Source organism: Triturus cristatus, chromosome 5_2 (assembly GCF_964204655.1).
Source record: "Triturus cristatus chromosome 5_2, aTriCri1.1, whole genome shotgun sequence".
NCBI lineage: Eukaryota > Metazoa > Chordata > Amphibia > Caudata > Salamandridae > Triturus > Triturus cristatus.
The window spans coordinates 410660337-410681133 of NC_140588.1; positions in this window are offsets into that span (position 1 = coordinate 410660337).

The following is a 20797-nucleotide window of genomic DNA, read 5'->3' on the forward strand; positions in this document are numbered from 1 at the left end:
GATGATCTTGCATACTTCTAATCTGAGTGCTGTGATGCACTTGTCCCTTCATGGGAGGATCTCTGATGCACTGGCCCCTTCATGGGAGGATCTCTGATGCACTGGCCCCTTCATGGGAGGATCTCTGATGCACTGGCCCTTTCATGGGAGGATCTCTGATGCACTGGCCCTTTCATGGGAGGATCTCTGATGCACTGGCCCCTTCATGGGAGGATCTCTGATGCACTGGCCCCTTCATGGGAGGATCTCTGATGCACTGGCCCCTTCATGGGAGGATCTCTGATGCACTGGCCCCTTCATGGGAGGATCTCTGATGCACTGGCCCCTTCATGGGAGGATCTCTGATGCACTGGCCCCTTCATGGGAGGATCTCTGATGCACTGGCCCCTTCATGGGAGGATCTCTGATGCACTGGCCCCTTCATGGGAGGATCTCTGATGCACTGGCCCCTTCATGGGAGGATCTCTGATGCACTGACCCCTTCATGGGATCGCTGAGGCCCTGGTCCCTTCATGGGATGGTCTTTGATGCACTGGTCCCTTCATGGGATGATCTTGCATACCTCTAATCTGAGAGCTGTGATGCACTGGTCCCTCCATGGGATGATCTTTGATGCACCCGTCCCTCCATGGGATGATCTTTGATGCACCGGTCCCTTCATGGGATGGTCTTTGATGCACCGGTCCCTTCATGGGATGGTCTTTGATGCACCGGTCCCTTCATGGGATGGTCTTTGATGCACTGGTCCCTTCATGGGATGGTCTTTGATGCACTGGTCCCTTCATGGGATGGTCTTTGATGCACTGGTCCGTTCATGGGATGAAATATGATGCACTGGTCCCTTCATGGGATGATCTTTGCACTGGTCCCTTCACAGGATGATCTTGCATACATCTAATCTTAGTGCCGTAATGCAATGGTCTATTCATCGGATGATCTTGATGCACTGGTCCCTTCATGGGATCTTTGATGCACTAGTGCCTTCATGGGATGATCTCTGATGCACTGCTCCCTTCATGGGATGATCTCTGATGCACTGCTCCCTTCATGGGATGATCTCTGATGCACTGCTCCCTTCATGGGATCATCTCTGATGCACTGGTCCCTTCATGGGATGTTCTGTGATGCACTGGTCCCATCGTGGGATGTTCTGTGATGCACTGGTCCCATCGTGGGATGTTCTGTGATGCACTGGTCCCTTCGTGGGATGTTCTGTGATGCACTGGTCCCTTCATGGGATGATCTTGCATACCTCTAATCGGAGTGCTGTGATGCACTGGTCACTTCACGGGATGATCTCTGATGCACTGGTCACTTCACGGGATGATCTCTGATGCACTGGTCACGTCATGGGATGATCTCTGATGCACTGGTCACGTCATGGGATGATCTCTGATGCACTGGTCACGTCATGGGATGATCTCTGATGCACTGGTCCCTTCATGGGATGATCTCTGATGCACTGGTCCCTTCATGGGATGATCTCTGATGCACTGGTCCCTTCATGGGATGATCTCTGATGCACTGGTCCCTTCATGGGATGATCTCTGATGCACTGGTCCCTTCATGGGATGATCGCTGATGCACTGGTCCCTTCATGGGATGAGCTTGCATACCTCTAATCTGAGAGCTGTGATGCACTGGTCCCTTCATGGGATGATCGCTGATGCACTGGTCCCTTCATGGGATGGTCTTTGATGCACTGGTCCCTTCATGGGATGATCTTTAATGCCCTGGTCCCTTCATGGGATGATCTTGCATACCTCTAATCTGAGTGCTGTGATGCACTGGTCCCTTCACGGAATGATCTCTGATGCACTGGTCCCTTCACGAGATGATCTCTGATGCACTGGTCCCTTCACGGGATGATCTCTGATGCACTGGTCCCTTCACGGGATGATCTCTGATGCACTGGTCCCTTCACGGGATGATCTCTGATGCACTGGTCCCTTCACGGGATGATCTCTGATGCACTGGTCCCTTCACGGGATGATCTCTGATGCACTGGTCCCTTCACGGGATGATCTCTGATGCACTGGTCCCTTCACGGGATGATCTCTGATGCACTGGTCCCTTCACGGGATGATCTCTGATGCACTGGTCCCTTCATGGGATGATCTTGCATACCTCTAATCTGAGTGCTGTGATGCACTGGTTCCTTCTCGGGATGATCGTGCATACTTCTAATCTGAGTGCTGTGATGCACTTGTCCCTTCATGAGATGATCCCTGATGCACTGGCCCCTTCATGGGAGGATCTCTGATGCACTGGCCCCTTCATGGGAGGATCTCTGATGCACTGGCCCCTTCATGGGAGGATCTCTGATGCACTGGCCCCTTCATGGGAGGATCTCTGATGCACTGGCCCCTTCATGGGAGGATCTCTGATGCACTGGCCCCTTCATGGGAGGATCTCTGATGCACTGGCCCCTTCATGGGAGGATCTCTGATGCACTGGCCCCTTCATGGGAGGAGCTCTGATGCACTGGCCCCTTCATGGGAGGAGCTCTGATGCACTGGCCCCTTCATGGGAGGAGCTCTGATGCACTGGCCCCTTCATGGGAGGAGCTCTGATGCACTGGCCCCTTCATGGGAGGAGCTCTGATGCACTGGTCCCTCCATGGGATGATCTTTGATGCACTGGTCCCTTCATGGGATGGTCTTTGATGCACTGGTCCCTCCATTGGATGATCTTTGATGCACTGGTCCCTTCATGGGATGATCTTTGATGCCCTGGTCCCTTCATGGGATGATCTTGCATACCTCTAATCTGAGTGCTGTGATGCACTGGTCACTTCATGGGATGATCTCTGATGCACTGGTCACTTCATGGGATGATCTCTGATGCACTGGTCCCTTCATGGGATGATCTCTGATGCACTGGTCCCTTCATGGGATGATCTCTGCACTGGTCCCTTCATGGGATGATCTCTGCACTGGTCCCTTCATGGGATGATCTCTGCACTGGTCCCTTCATGGGATGATCTCTGCACTGGTCCCTTCATGGGATGATCTCTGCACTGGTCCCTTCATGGGATGATCTCCGATGCACTGGTCTCTTCATGGGATGATCGCTTATGCACTGGTCTCTTCATGGGATGATCGCTTATGCACTTGTCCCTTCATGGGATGAGCTTGCATACCTCTAATCTGAGAGCTGTGATGCACTGGTCCCTCCATGGGATGATCTTTGATGCACTGGTCCCTTCATGGGATGGTCTTTGATGCACTGGTCCCTTCATGGGATGATCTTTAATGCCCTGGTCCCTTCATGGGATGATCTTGCATACCTCTAATCTGAGAGCTGTGATGCACTGGTCCCTTCATGGAATGATCTCTGATGCACTGGTCCCTTCACGGGATGATCTCTGATGCACTGGTCCCTTCACGAGATGATCTCTGATGCACTGGTCCCTTCACGGGATGATCTCTGATGCACTGGTCCCTTCACGGGATGATCTCTGATGCACTGGTCCCTTCACGGGATGATCTCTGATGCACTGGTCCCTTCACGGGATGATCTCTGATGCACTGGTCCCTTCACGGGATGATCTCTGATGCACTGGTCCCTTCACGGGATGATCTCTGATGCACTGGTCCCTTCACGGGATGATCTCTGATGCACTGGTCCCTTCACGGGATGATCTCTGATGCACTGGTCCCTTCACGGGATGATCTCTGATGCACTGGTCCCTTCACGGGATGATCTCTGATGCACTGGTCCCTTCACGGGATGATCTCTGATGCACTGGTCCCTTCACGGGATGATCTCTGATGCACTGGTCCCTTCACGGGATGATCTCTGATGCACTGGTCCCTTCACGGGATGATCTCTGATGCACTGGTCCCTTCACGGGATGATCTCTGATGCACTGGTCCCTTCACGGGATGATCTCTGATGCACTGGTCCCTTCACGGGATGATCTCTGATGCACTGGTCCCTTCACGGGATGATCTCTGATGCACTGGTCCCTTCACGGGATGATCTCTGATGCACTGGTCCCTTCACGGGATGATCTCTGATGCACAGGTCCCTTCACGGGATGATCTCTGATGCACAGGTCCCTTCACGGGATGATGTCTGATGCACAGGTCCCTTCACGGGATGATCTCTGATGCACTGGTTCCTTCATGGGATCATCTTTGCACCGGTCCCTTCATGGGGATGATCTCTGATGCACTGGTCCCTTCATGGGGATGATCTCTGATGCACTGGTCCCTTCATGGGGATGATCTCTGATGCACTGGTCCCTTCATGGGGATGATCTCTGATGCACTGGTCCCTTCATGGGGATGATCTCTGATGCACTGGTCCCTTCATGGGGATGATCTCTGATGCACTGGTCCCTTCATGGGATGATCTCTGAGGCCCTGGTCCCTTCATGGGATGATCTTGATGCACTGGTCCCTTCATGGGATGATCTTGCATACCTCTAATCTGAGTGCTGTGATGCACTGGTCCCTCCATGGGATGGGCTTTGATGCACTGGTCCCTTCATGGGAGGATCTCTGATGCACTGGCCCCTTCATGGGAGGATCTCTGATGCACTGGCCCCTTCATGGGAGGATCTCTGATGCCCTGGCCCCTTCATGGGATGGTCTTTGAGGCCCTGGTCCCTTCATGGGATGGTCTTTGAGGCCCTGGTCCCTTCATGGGATGGTCTTTGAGGCCCTGGTCCCTTCATGGGATGGTCTTTGATGCACTGGTCCCTTCATGGGATGATCTTGATGCACTGGTCCCTTCATGGGATGATCTTGATGCACTGGTCCCTTCATGGGATGATCTTGATGCACTGGTCCCTTCATGGGATGATCTCTGATGCACTGGTCACTTCATGGGATGATCTCTGATGCACTGGTCACTTCACAAGATGATCTCTGATGCCCTGGCCCCTTCATGGGAGGATCTCTGATGCACTGGCCCCTTCATGGGAGGATCTCTGATGCCCTGGCCCCTTCATGGGAGGATCTCTGATGCACTGGCCCCTTCATGGGAGGATCTCTGATGCACTGGCCCCTTCATGGGAGGATCTCTGATGCACTGGCCCCTTCATGGGAGGATCTCTGATGCACTGGCCCCTTCATGGGAGGATCTCTGATGCACTGGCCCCTTCATGGGAGGATCTCTGATGCACTGGCCCCTTCATGGGAGGATCTCTGATGCACTGGCCCCTTCATGGGAGGATCTCTGATGCACTGGCCCCTTCATGGGATGGTCTTTGAGGCCCTGGTCCCTTCATGGGATGGTCTTTGAGGCCCTGGTCCCTTCATTGGATGGTCTTTGATGCACCGGTCCCTTCACGGGATGATCTCTGATGCACCGGTCCCTTCACGGGTTGATCTCTGATGCACTGGTCCCTTCATGGGATGATCTTTGATGCACTAATGGTCCCTTCATGGGTTGATCTTTGATGCACTGGTCCCTTCATGGGATGGTCTTTGATGCACTGGTCCCTTCATGGGATGATCTTTAATGCCCTGGTCCCTTCATGGGATGATCTGATGCACTGGTCCCTTCATGGGATTGATGCACTGGTCCCTTCATGGGATGGTCTTTGATGCCCTGGTCCCTTCATGGGATGATCTCTGATGCACTGGTCCCTTCATGGGATGATCTGATGCACTGGTCCCTTCATGGGATGATCTGATGTACTGGTCCCTTCATGGGATGATCTCTGATGCCCTGGTCCCTTCATGGGATGATCTTTAATGCCCTGGTCCCTTCATGGGATCATCTTTGCACTGATCTCTTCATGGGATGATCTCTGATGCTCTGATCTCTTCATGGGATGATCTCTGATGCACTGGTCCCTTCATGGGATGATCTCTGATGCACTGGTCCCTTCATGGGATGATCTCTGATGCACTGGTCCCTTCATGGGATCTTTGCACTAGTCCCTTCATGGGATTGATGCACTGGTCCCTTCATGGGATGATCTTTGATGCACTGGTCCCTTCATGGGATCGCTGAGGCCCTTGTCCCTTCTTGGGATGGTCTTTGATGCACTGGTCCCTTCATGGGATGATCTCTGATGCACTGGTCCCGTCATGGGATGATCTTTAATGCCCTGGTCCTTTCATGGGATGATCTTTGATCCGTTGGTCCCTTCATGGGATGATCTGATGCACTGGTCCCTTCACGGCATGATCTTTGCACTGGTCCCTTCACGGGATGATGTTTGATGCACTAATGGTCCCTTCATGGGATGTTCTCTGATGCACTGGTCCCTTCACGGGATGATCTCTGATGCACTGGTCCCTTCACGGGATGATCTCTGATGCACTGGTCCCTTCACGGGATGATCTCTGATGCACTGGTCCCTTCACGGGATGATCTTTGACGCACTGGTCCCTTCACGGGATGATCTTTGACGCACTGGTCCCTTCACGGGATGATCTCTGATGCACTGGTCCCTTCATGGGATGATCTCTGATGCAGTGGTCCCTTCATCGGATGATCTCAGATGCAGTGGTCCCTTCATGGAATGATCTCTTGTTAGAAATGGGATTTCTGGTTGGCTAGGGCTTGCACCAAAGCCAGACAGAAACCACCACTCTAGTCAGGGCTGGGGAGTTACACGCCAAAGATAACCCCTGCTCACCCCCTTGGTAGCTTGGCACGAGCAGACAGGCTTATCCCTGAGGCGATGTGTAAAGCGTTTGCGCGCGCACCCAGCAACAACACCCAAGGCCCACCACAAAGGAAACTCCACACAAGGTATTCTATAAAAATAACCTTTGTATTATACACAACACATTAGATAAAAACACACACTCTACAATGTGCCAACAGGCACGGGCAGAATTTACAAGGGATTATATGTACAGGGGACAGGGCCACATGGACCACTGTCAGGAATTAGCACTCTTAGAACATAACACAAATTACCAAGTGTACATGTAGAACATAACCAGTATCCACTGGCGCAATAATGACCTCAGCGTCATCACACTAGCATCAGGTATAAAACCTATCCTGCATCTATCACAGGGGCATAAATCACATTATGCAATTCTCGCAAGTCTAACGCCTTAGACCTAGCCACCTAAGTATACCTACACTAGGGGCGTACATAACACAGGGAAGTACATTCTCCCTACCATCAACCTAAACAAGGTAAAACAACCTCCTAGGCAGAAATCCTATCTAGAGGTATGAAATACAGGGAGCGCAAAATATACTATACACAGTACATTTCCCAACCCCATAAGCATGAACACAAGGTGCGCAAAACATACTACACCGTACATTTCCTAGCACCAAAAGCATGAACACAGGGTGCGCAAAACATACTACACCGTACATTTCCTAGCACCCAAATCACATCAGAGTCCAGGTTGCGCCAGAACCTAAACGTAGCAGCTGCCCACTACTTGCTGGGCAGCTGGGGACAAGCACAGGGCCTAAACGCTGCAGCTGGCACTAAGTGCTGCGCAGCTGGGGGAGGCAAATAGGAGGCATGGGCTCTCACTGGCCCCTGAAAACAAACTGCGCCAATCCTTGGAGCCCTCTAGGCTCTTGGAATACTGTCCAAACGTTGGAGCCACCTAGGCTCTAAAACGACATGTCCCCCTGGAGCACACTGGCTCCTGAAATCATTATGCCCCAGCGATGGAGCTTCGTGGGCTCGACAAAACACAATCCCCACGTTGGAGCGCCTCGCGCTCAAAGACAATCGCTGCCAGTCGGTGGAGCCTCGGGGCTCTAGTGACCCCAGAAATAATGCCCCCGTTGTGGGAGGGGCCGAGCAACAGGACCAGCGCTGGGCGCTGCCGGGGAGGACCGAACCCAGGGCCCCGTCACACCCCCAGTAGCGGACACTCACCGGGTGAACACACAGGTCCCGGCCGACGGCAGCGCTTCGTGGAGTCCCGCTCAGGGACTCGGGAATCCTTCGCCAGCACCGATCCCCGGATCCGCTGGCTTCCTCCGGCGACGCGGGACTCTCCTTTGCAGGCGGAGGCGGGGTAGGCTCCCGTCCGCTTCCTGTTTGAGGCGAGGCCCCGCCTACGTCCCTCTGAGATTTGCCTGACTTCCTGTGAGTCCCGAACCGGGCTGCAGCGGTGATTTTTCCCGTCACAAGAGGGGTAGGCTCCCTCGTTACAGTGGATGTACGGCGGGGTGGGCACCCGCCGTAAAATAAACAAATAAGCGGGGTGGGCACCCGCCAACGAGCACAGCAAGGTCCCTGGCAGGGTGGGCACCTGCCAGGGGATTTCAGGATCTGTATAGACGGGGCAAACGCCGGGTGGGCACCGGCTGTTAGAAATAAAGCGCTCCTGAGCGCTAAAGGAAAATGAAAGCGCTTCCAAGCGCTTAGGGACACAGGAAGAGCACTCCCAGCGCTTTAGCCTAAAAAGCACCACGAAGTCCAGCAGGTTCTTCCCTGCATGCAGCAGGGCAGGGGTGGGGGGCAAGGCTGGACCCAGAGCCAGCTCACTGGGCCTCCAGGCAGGGAGGTCGTCCAAGTGGCGGTCCTCTGGTCCAGCAGCAGCAGCAGCCCCCCTCAGGTAAGATCCTGGCAGAGAACAGTTTCTGTGGGGACACAGCCCCATTTTTATACAGGCAAACCCTTTGTTCTGGGTTCAGGGTGAGGGGGAAAACCAGTCGCAGCTGGTTGGGGAGCACCCTTGATGTGCTCAGCCCCTCACTCTATTCACTGGCAGGGCTAGGGTCGTCAGTCGCACCACAGGGGGCGGGGCCAGCATTGTGTTTGGAAAACCCTGTCCTATTCAGGACCCAGGTGGACTCCTCCCACCCATCTAGCTGCTGATCTCCCCATTCACCACTGGGTGACTCATCCTGACACTGGGGAATCCCTAGCCCGTCACATGACACGACCAGCCAATCACGCGACAGACACACTGCACACCGAAGTGCCCACTTCTAGAAGTGGCACTTCCACACTAGGTACATGCACGCCGCACACATCATCGCGCAGCATTCACTCCCACGAGTCCGCACATACCAAACTCGGGCCTGCACACCCCACGCATCAGGAACTACTAGGGACACATACATCCCCCATGCATTCCTATGGGAGGGCAGGCCTATCTCACCACATGCACTCAGAGCACGCACGCACTTTACCCTGGGACACAGGGAAAGTGCGCAGAGACCAAACAATCACCATACCAAGTCACCAATAAAAATCCAAAAAGTCCAGGGGTGAACCTGCCAGAAGGGCCAAGTCCAACACAACCCCCTTCCAGCCAAAACGCAGGGCAGACCAATCACCACCGTGATGGACTTCCCTGCTTGGGGCGATAGAACACGGACGCGGGCCCGCAACTGCATGGACACCCTCCGGTTCTACGCCACGGTGAACCCATGGAATTCTTTTTAACACCACTGTCCGGACCAACTGGGCTACCCCACTGGTACTCCCAAGCTGTCCGCGGCCAAGACCAGGCCCTAGGCCACCCAGGTGCCACTGGTCTTTGCCTAACCACAGAGTGGGGGGTAGTAACCCCTGGCACATAGCGGCCATTCTCCACTCTTCCTCTCTGAAAGACAGGACTAGACTGCCACTGGTTCTCCAGCCTAGGGTCTACACCCTCAGGCGGACCAGGAGTCTCAGGGAAAGCTCTCCTCCCCCTACCTCTTCTCCTAGGGTTCCTCCTCCTCTGGCGAGGGGTACACCTAGAACGCCATCCCAACCCAGGGTTTAACCCCTCAGGTTGTACCGGGGGCAGAGGTGGGCTCTCCCACCCTCTGCACCCCCTTCCAGAGCCCTGCTCCCTACCAACTGGGGCGGTACCTCTGGAAGAAGAACTGGTCGGGACGCTGGTTACAGACGTCCCACCCCTCAGGTCAGGCTGATCCTGAACCTGGCCTCCCAACCTCCGGCCTAGAGCCTTTGGTGGAATAATTGCCTGGCACTCCAGGACTTCTGGGGATTTCCACTCCATCCCCCTGAGGCTATCAAAGGACACATACGTCAAGCGACTGTCTGTCTGGCGCTGATCTCCCGTCCCCTGTCCACCTGACAGTGCGCGGAGATCCCCCAGAACAGAAGTGGTGCCACCCTGGTCACTACACGGGATCCTAGCCCAACTGGGTAGTCCCTGACCCACAGGCTCTTCCACTGGGAAACTCATCCCCCAATCACTCCTCACACTGGACTCCTGTACCCTCCCTACCGGAGCGGTACTGCCAGACTCTAGAACCACAGGAGCCCTGGTTACAGGTGCTCCAGGTCCTCTACTCACCAGGAGATCTCCCTCAAATGGGCTAACAGGACAGCCTAGGTCCCCAACTTGGTGTTCCCTCATGGAACCATCCAAGTCCTGAGGCAGGGTTTCGTACGTTAGGGGACCCTCGGTCACCCTCTCACTCCTGCTCCACTGAGCCAGGCAGTGAGCCCCTACACCCTCCTCGCTATCCTGGGACCTAGCTGGGCTACACTGAGCCTCTTCCACCACGCTGGGCTGGAAGATACCTGACCCACTACTTTTGGAGTCACTCCCTAATGACTCTAGAGAACCTCTAGCCCTTTCCCAGCGCTCTGCTTCTTCCGCAAGCTCAAGGGGCTCAGACAATCCACACCCCAACAGGTGTTGGCGCAACCCTGGCACACAACAACTGAGCAGGTGTTCTTTGAGAACCAGATTACACAGTATGTCAAAATCACTTGCTGTGGAAATCCAATCAAACATTGCATCCTCACATCCATCCACAAACTCCTCCCAAGTCTGGTGAGACAGTTTCCTACTGCCCCTGAATTTCAACCTTAACTCCTCCTCCTGGGGAACAGGTACCAGACTGGGGGCACTGGGACTGGGATTTCCTACACTGGAATCTACATCGCTACTACCACTGGACTCAACCCTCCCTGGGGAGCCCAGAAAATTAAAACTGCGCGCAGGGGATAGTCTACCCTCCAGAGCTACTTTGCCTCTGGTGGAGGCCCTCTCAGCCTCCTCTACCCTCTCCCGCGCCAAGACCCACTCAGTCTCTCGCTGTTGCTTCCTGGCCTCCAGCTGCGCCATAGCCTGAGCATGCTCTAACCTGAGCTTCTCTAACGCCAGCTGGTGCTCCCTTTCTTTCCTCCTATCTTCCCACTCCTCTGGGGACAGGGAAAGGGATGAGGCGCTGCCTCCTACGCTGGACCCAGCACGGGACGCCCTACCTATGGGGTCCTCACTCTCAAGTCCAACATCTCTGATGCAGTGGTCCCTTCATGGGATGATCTCTGATGCAGTGGTCCCTTCATGGGATGATCTCTGATGCAGTGGTCCCTTCATGGGATGATCTCTGATGCACTGGTCTCTTCATGGGATCATCTTTGCACTGGTCCCTTCATGGGATGATCTCTGATGCACTTGTCCCTTCATGGGATGATCTCTGATGCACTTGTCCCTTAATGGGATGATCTCTGATGCACTTGTCCCTTAATGGGATGATCTTGATGCACTGGTCCCTTAATGGGATGATCTTGATGCACTGGTCCCTTAATGGGATGATCTTGATGCACTGGTCCCTTAATGGGATGATCTTGATGCACTGGTCCCTTCATGGGATGATCTTTGATCCACTGGTCCCTTCATGGGATGATCTTTGATCCACTGGTCCCTTCATGGGATGATCTCTGATGCACTGGTCCCTTCATGGGATGATCTCTGATGCACTGGTCCCTTCATGGGATGATCTCTGATGCACTGGTCCCTTCATGGGATGATCTTTGATGCACTGGTCCCTTCATGGGATCGCTGAGGCCCTGTTCCCTTCATGGGATGGTCTTTGATGCACTGGTCCCTTTCTGGGATGATCTTGCATACCTCTAATCTGAGAGCTGTGATGCACTGGTCCCTTCATGGGATGATCTTTGATGCACTGGTCCCTTCATGGGATGGTCTTTGATGCACTGGTCCCTTCATGGGATGGTCTTGTATGCACTGGTCCCTTCATGGGATGATCTTTGATGCACTGGTCCCTTCATGGGATGATCTTTAATGCCCTGGTCCCTTCATGGGATGATCTTGCATGCCTCTAATCTGAGTGCTGTGATGCACTGGTCCCTTCATGGGATGATCTCTGATCCACTGGTCCCTTCATGGGATCTTTGATCCACTGGTCCCTTCATGGGATGATCTTTGGTGCACTGGTCCCTTCATGGGATGATCTTTGGTGCACTGGTCCCTTCATGGGATGATCTTTGGTGCACTGGTCCCTTCATGGGATGATCTTTGATGCACTGGTCCCTTCTTGGGATGATCTTTGATGCACTGGTCCCTTCATGGGGTCATCTTTGCACTGGTCCCTTCATGGGATCATCTTTGCACTGGTCCCTTCATGGGATGATCTCTGATGCACTGGTCCCTTCATGGGATGATCTCGGATGCACTGGTCTCTTCATGGGATGATCTCTGATGCACTGGTCCCTTCATGGGATGATCTCTGATGCACTGGTCCCTTCATGGGATGATCTTTGATGCACTGGTCCCTTCATGGGATGATCTTTGATGCACTGGTCCCTTCATGGGATGATCTTTGATGCACTGGTCCCTTCATGGGATGATCTTTCATACACTGGTCCTTTCATGGGATATCTGATGCACTGGTCCCTTTATGGGATGATCTTTGATGCCCTGGTCCCTTTATGGGATTATCTTTGATGCCCTGGTCCCTTCATGGGATGTTCCTGCATACCTCTAATCTGAGTGCTGTGATGCACTGGTCCGTTCATGGGATGATCTCTGATGCACTGGTTTCTTCATGGGTAGATCTTTGATGCACTGGTCCCTTCATGGGATGAACTTGCATACCTCTAATCTGAGTGCTGTGATGCACTGGTCCCTTCACGGGATGAACTTTGCACTGGTCCCTTCACGGGATGATCTTTGATGCACTGGTCCCTTCATGGGATGATCTTTGATGCACTGGTCCCTTCATGGGATGAACTTTGCACTGGTCCCTTCATGGGTTGATCTTTGATGCACTGGTCCCTTCACGGGATGATCTTTGATGCACTGGTTCCTTCACGTGATGATCTTGCATACCTCTAATCTGAGTGCTGTGATGCACTGGTCCCTTCATGGGATGATCTCTGATGCACTGGTCCCTTCATGGGATGGTCTCTGATGGACTGGTCCCTTCATGGGATGGTCTTGCATACCTCTAATCGGAGCTGTGATGCACTGGTCCCTTCATGGGATGATCTTTGATGCACTGGTCCCTTCACGGCATGATCTTTGCACTGGTCCCTTCACGGGATAATCTTTGCACTGGTCCCTTCACGGGATGATCTCTGATGCACTGGTCCCTTCACGGGATGATCTTTGATGCACTGGTCCCTTCATGGGATGATCTTGCATACCTCTAATCTGAGTGCTGTGATATACTGGTCCCTTCATTGGATGATCTTGATGCACTGGTCCCTTCACGGGATGATCTCTGATGCACTGGTCCCTTCACGGGATGATCTCTGATGCACTGGTCCCTTCACGGGATGATCTCTGATGCACTGGTCCCTTCACGGGATGATCTCTGATGCACTGGTCCCTTCACGGGATGATCTTGCATACATCTAATCTGAGTGCTGTGATGCACTGGTCCCTTCACGGGATGATCTTTGATGAACTGGTCCCTTCACGGGATGATCTTTGCACTGGTCCCTTCACGGGATGATGTTGCATACCTCTAATCTGAGTGCTGTGATGCACTTGTCCCTTCATGAGATGATCTCTGCACTGGCCCCTTCATGAGATGATCTCTGATGCACTGGCCCCTTAATGGGATGATCTCTGATGCACTGGTCCCTTAATGGGATGATCTCTGATGCACTGGCCCCTTCATGGGATGATCTCTGATGCACTGGCCCCTTCATGGGATGATCTCTGATGCACTGGCCCCTTCATGGGATGATCTCTGATGCACTGGTCCCTTCATGGGATGATCTCTGATGCACTGGTCCCTTCATGGGATGATCTCTGATGCACTGGTCCCTTCATGGGATGATCTCTGATGCACTGGTCCCTTCATGGGATGATCTCTGATGCACTGGTCCCTTCATGGGATGATCTCTGATGCACTGGTCCCTTCATGGGATGATCTCTAATGCACTGGTCCCTTCATGGGATGATCTCTGATGCACTGGCCCCTTCATGGGAGGATCTCCGATGCACTGGTCCCTTCATGGGGATGATCTCTGATGCACTGGTCCCTTCATGGGGATGATCTCTGATGCACTGGTCCCTTCATGGGGATGATCTCTGATGCACTGGTCCCTTCATGGGGATGATCTCTGATGCACTGGTCCCTTCATGGGATGATCTCTGATGCACTGGTCCCTTCATGGGATAATCTTTGTTGCACTGTTCCCTTCATGGGATCGCTGAGGCCCTGTTCCCTTCATGGGATGGTCTTTGATGCACTGGTCCCTTCATGGGATGATCTTTGATGCACTGGTCCCTTCATGGGATGATCTCTGATGCACTGGTCCCTTCACGGGATGATCTCTGATGCACTGGTCCCTTCACGGGATGATCTCTGATGCACTGGTCCCTTCACGGGATGATCTCTGATGCACTGGTCCCTTCACGGGATGATCTCTGATGCACTGGTCCCTTCACGGGATGATCTCTGATGCACTGGTCCCTTCACGGGATGATCTCTGATGCACTGGTCCCTTCACGGGATGATCTCTGATGCACTGGTCCCTTCACGGGATGATCTCTGATGCACTGGTCCCTTCATGGGAGGATCTCTGATGCACTGGTCCCTTCACGGGATGATCTCTGATGCACTGGTCCCTTCACGGGATGATGTTGCATACCTCTAATCTGAGTGCTGTGATGCACTTGTCCCTTCATGAGATGATCTCTGCACTGGCCCCTTCATGAGATGATATCTGATGCACTGGCCCCTTCATGGGAGGATCTCTGATGCACTGGCCCCTTCATGGGAGGATCTCTGATGCACTGGCCCCTTCATGGGGATGATCTCTGATGCACTGGCCCCTTCATGGGGATGATCTCTGATGCACTGGCCCCTTCATGGGGATGATCTCTGATGCACTGGTCCCTTCATGGGGATGATCTCTGATGCACTGGTCCCTTCATGGGGATGATCTCTGATGCACTGGTCCCTTCATGGGATGATCTTTGTTGCACTGGTCCCTTCATGGGATCGCTGAGGCCCTGTTCCCTTCATGGGATGGTCTTTGATGCACTGGTCCCTTTCTGGGATGATCTTGCATACCTCTAATCTGAGAGCTGTGATGCACTGGTCCCTTCATGGGATGGTCTTTGATGCACTGGTCCCTTCATGGGATGGTCTTTGATGCACTGGTCCCTTCATGGGATGGTCTTGTATGCACTGGTCCCTTCATGGGATGATCTTTGATGCACTGGTCCCTTCATGGGATGATCTTTAATGCCCTGGTCCCTTCATGGGATGATCTTGCATGCCTCTAATCTGAGTGCTGTGATGCACTGGTCCCTTCATGGGATGATCTCTGATGCACTGGTCCCTTCATGGGATGATCTCTGATGCACTGGTCCCTTCATGGGATGATCTCTGATGCACTGGTCCCTTCATGGGATGATCTCTGATGCACTGGTCCCTTCATGGGATGATCTCTGATGCACTGGTCCCTTCATGGGATGATCTCTGATGCACTGGTCCCTTCATGGGATGATCTTTGATGCACTGGTCCCTTCATGGGATGATCTCTGATGCACTGGTCCCTTCATGGGATGATCTCTGATGCACTGGTCCCTTCTTGGGATGATCTCTGATGCATTGGTCCCTTCTTGGGATGATCTCTGATGCACTCGTCCCTTCATGGGATGATCTCTGATGCACTCGTCCCTTCATGGGATGATCTCTGATGCACTCGTCCCTTCATGGGATGATCTCTGATGCACTCGTCCCTTCATGGGATGATCTCTGATGCACTCGTCCCTTCATGGGATGATCTCTGATGCACTCGTCCCTTCATGGGATGATCTCTGATGCACTCGTCCCTTCATGGGATGATCTCTGATGCACTCGTCCCTTCATGGGATGATCTCTGATGCACTCGTCCCTTCATGGGATGATCTCTGATGCACTCGTCCCTTCATGGGATGATCTCTGATGCACTCGTCCCTTCATGGGATGATCTCTGATGCACTCGTCCCTTCATGGGATGATCTCTGATGCACTCGTCCCTTCATGGGATGGTCTCTGATGCACTCGTCCCTTCATGGGATGGTCTCTGATGCACTCGTCCCTTCATGGGATGGTCTCTGATGCACTCGTCCCTTCATGTGATGATCTCTGATGCACTCGTCCCTTCACGGCATGATCTTTGCACTGGTCCCTTCACGGCATGATCTTTGCACTGGTCCCTTCACGGGATGATGTTTGATGCACTAATGGTCCCTTCACGGGATGATGTTTGATGCACTAATGGTCCCTTCACGGGATGATCTCTGATGCACTGGTCCTTTCATGGGATGATCTCTGATGCACTGGTCCTTTCATTGGATCTTTGCACTGGTCCCTTCATGGGATGATCTTTGATGCACTGGTCCCTTCATGGGATGATCTTTGATGCACTGGTCCCTTCATGGGATGATCTTTGATGCACTGGTCCCTTCATGGGATGATCTTTGATGCACTGGTCCCTTCATGGGATGATCTTTGATGCACTGGTTCCTTCATGGGATGATCTTTGATGCACTGGTCCCTTCATGGGATGATCTTTGATGCACTGGTCCCTTCATGGGATGATCTTTGATGCACTGGTCCCTTCATGGGATGATCTTTGATGCACTGGTCCCTTCATGGGTTTGCTGAGGCCCTGGTCCCTTCTTGGGATGGTCTTTGATGCACTGGTCCCTTCATGGGATGATCATGCATACCTCTAATCTGAGTGCTGTGATGCACTGGTCCCTTCACGGGATGATCTCTGATGCACTGGTCCCTTCACGGGATGATCTCTGATGCACTGGTCCCTTCACGGGATGATCTTTGATGCACTGGTCCCTTCACGGGATGATCTTTGATGCACTGATCCCTTCACGGGATGATCTTTGATGCACTGATCCCTTCACGGGATGATCTTTGATGCACTGGTCCCTTCACAGGATGATCTCTGATGCACTGGTCCCTTCATGGGGATGATCTGATACACTGGTCCCTTCATGGGGATGATCTCTGATGCACTGGTCCCTTCATGGGATGATCTCTGATGCACTGGTCCCTTCATGGGATCTTTGATGCACTGGTCCCTTCAAGGGATGATCTTGCATACCTCTAATCTGAGCTGTGATGCACTGGTCCCTTCACGGGATGATCTTTGATTAACTTTTCCCTTCACGGGATGATCTTTGATTAACTTTTCCCTTCACGGGATGATCTTTGATTAACTTTTCCCTTCACGGGATGATCTTTGATGCACTGTTCCCTTCACGGAATGATCTTTGATGCACTGGTCCCTTCACAGGATGATTTGTGATGCACTGGTCCCTTCACGGGATGATTTTTGATGCACTGGTCCCTTCACGGGATGATCTCTGATGCACTGGCCCCTTCATGGGATGATCTCTGATGCACTGGTCCCTTCATGGGATGATCTTTGATGCACTGGTCCCTTCATGGCATGATCTTTGCACTGGTCCCTTCATGGCATTTTCTTTGCACTGGTCCCTTCATGGGATGATCTCTGATGCACTGGTCCCTTCATGGGATGGTCTTTGATGCACTGGTTCCTTCACGGGATGATCTTGCACAGCTCTCTAATCTGAGAGCTGTGATGCACTGGTCCCTCCATGGGATGATCTTTGATGCACTGGTCCCTTCATGGGATGGTCTTTGATGCACTGGTCCCTTCATGGGATGATCTCTGATGCACTGGTCCCTTCATGGGATGATCTTGCATACCTCTAATCTGAGTGCTGTGATGCACTGGTCCCTTCATAGGATGATCTTTGATGCACTGGTCCTTTCATGGGATCTTTGCACTAGTCCCTTCATGGGATGATCTTTGATGAACTGGTCCCTTCATGGGATCATCTTTGCACTGGTCCCTTCATGGGATGATCTCTGATGCACTGGTCCCTTCATGGGATGATCTCTGATGCACTAATCCCTTCATGGGATGATCTCTGATGCACTGGTCCCTTAATGGGATGATCTCTGATGCACTGGTCCTTTCATGGGATCTTTGCACTAGTCCCTTCATGGGATGATCTTTGATGCACTGGTCCCTTCATGGGATTGATGCACTGGTCCCTTCATGGGATGATCTTTGATGCACTGGTCCCTTCATGGGATGATCTGTGACGCACTGGTCCCTTCATGGGATCGCTGAGGCCCTGGTCCCTTCATGGGATCGCTGAGGCCCTGGTCCCTTCTTGGGATGGTCTTTGATGCACTGGTCCCTTCACGGGATGATCTCTGATGCACTGGTCCCTTCACGGGATGATCTCTGATGCACTGGTCCCTTCACGGGATGATCTCTGATGCACCGGTCCCTTCATGGGATGATCTCTGATGCACTGGTCCCTTCACGGGATGATCTCTGATGCACTGGTCCCTTCACGGGATGATCTCTGATGCACTGGTCCCTTCACGGGATGATCTCTGATGCACTGGTCCCTTCACGGGATGATCTCCTATGCACTGGCCCCTTCACGGGATGATCTCTGATGCACTGGCCCCTTCACGGGATGATCTCTTATGCACTGGTCCCTTCATGGGATGATCTTGCATACCTCTAATCTGAGTGCTGTGATGCACTGGTCCCTTCACGGGATGATCTTTGATGCACTGGTCCCTTCATGGGATCATCTTTGCACTGGTCCCTTAATGGGATGATCTTGCATACCTCTAATCTGAGCTATGATGCACTGGTCCCTTCATGGGATGATCTCTGATCTGGTCCCTTCATGGGATGATCTTTATTGCACTGGTCCCTTCATTGGATGATCTCTGATGCACTGGTCCCTTCATGGGATGATCTCTGATGCACTGGTCCCTTCACGGGATGATCTCTGATGCACTGGTCCCTTCACGGGATGATCTCTGATGCACTGGTCCCTTCACGGGATGATCTCTGATGCACTGGTCCCTTCACGGGATGATCTCTGATGCACTGGTCCCTTCACGGGATGATCTCTGATGCACGGGTCCCTTCATGGGATGATCTTTGATGCACGGGTCCCTTCATGGGATGATCTTGCATACCTCTAATCTAAGTGCTGTGATGCACTTGTCCCTTCATGGGATGATCTCTGATGCACTGGTCCCTTCATGGGATGATCTTGCGTACCTCTAATCTGAGTGCTGTGATGCACTTGTCCCTTCATGGGATGATCTCTGATGCACTGGTCCCTTCATGGGATGATCTTGCGTACCTCTAATCTGAGTGCTGTGATGCACTTGTCCCTTCATGGGATGATCTCTGATGCACTGGCCCCTTCATGGGATGATCTCTGATGCACTGGCCCCTTCATGGGATGATCTCTGATGCACTGGCCCCTTCATGGGATGATCTCTGATGCACTGGTCCCTTCATGGGATGATCTCTGATGCACTGGTCCCTTCATGGGATGATGTTTAATGCACTGGTCCCTTCATGGGATGATGTTTAATGCACTGGTCCCTTCATGGGATGATCTCTGATGCACTGGTCCCTTCATGGGATGATCTTTAATGCCCTGGTCCCTTCATGGGATGATCTTGCATACCTCTAATCTGAGTGCTGTGATGCACTGGTCCCTTTACGGGATGATCTTTGATGCACTGGTCCCTTCACGGGATGATCTTTGATGCACTGGTCCCTTCACGGGATGATCTTTGATGCACTGGTCCCTTCACGGGATGATCTTTGATGCACTGGTCCCTTCACGGGATGATCTTTGATGCACTGGTCCCTTTACGGGATGATCTTTGATGCACTGGTCCCTTCACGGGATGATCTCTGATGCACTGGTCCCTTCATGGGATGATCTCTGATGCACTGGCCCCTTCATGGGATGATCTCTGATGCACTGGTCCCTTCATGGGATCATCTTTGCACTGGTCCCTTCATGGGATCATCTTTGCACTGATCCCTTCATGGGATCATCTTTGCACTGATCCCTTCATGGGATCATCTTTGCACTGATCCCTTCATGGGATCATCTTTGCACTGATCCCTTCATGGGATCATCTTTGCACTGATCCCTTCATGGGATCATCTTTGCACTGATCCCTTCATGGGATCATCTTTGCACTGATCCCTTCATGGGATCATCTTTGCACTGGTCCCTTCATGGGATCATCTTTGCACTGGTCCCTTCATGAGATCATCTTTGCACTGGTCCCTTCATGGGATCATCCTTGCACTGGTCCCTTCATGGGATCATCCTTGCACTGGTCCCTTCATGGGATCATCTTTGCACTGGTCCCTTCATGGGATGATCTCTGATGCACTCGTCCCTTCATGGGATGATCTCTGATGCACTCGTCCCTTCATGGGATGATCTCTGATGCACTCGTCCCTTCATGGGATGATCTCTGATGCACTCGTCCCTTCATGGGATGATCTCTGATGCACTCGTCCCTTCATGGGATGATCTCTGATGCACTCGTCCCTTCATGGGATGATCTCTGATGCACTCGTCCCTTCATGGGATGATCTCTGATGCACTGGTCCCTTCATGGGATGATCTTGCATACCTCTAATCTGAGTGCTGTGATGCACTGGTCCCTTCACGGGATGATCTCTGATGCACTGGTCCCTTCACGGGATGATCTCTGATGCACTGGTCCCTTCACGGGATGATCTCTGATGCACTGGTCCCTTCACGGGATGATCTGATGC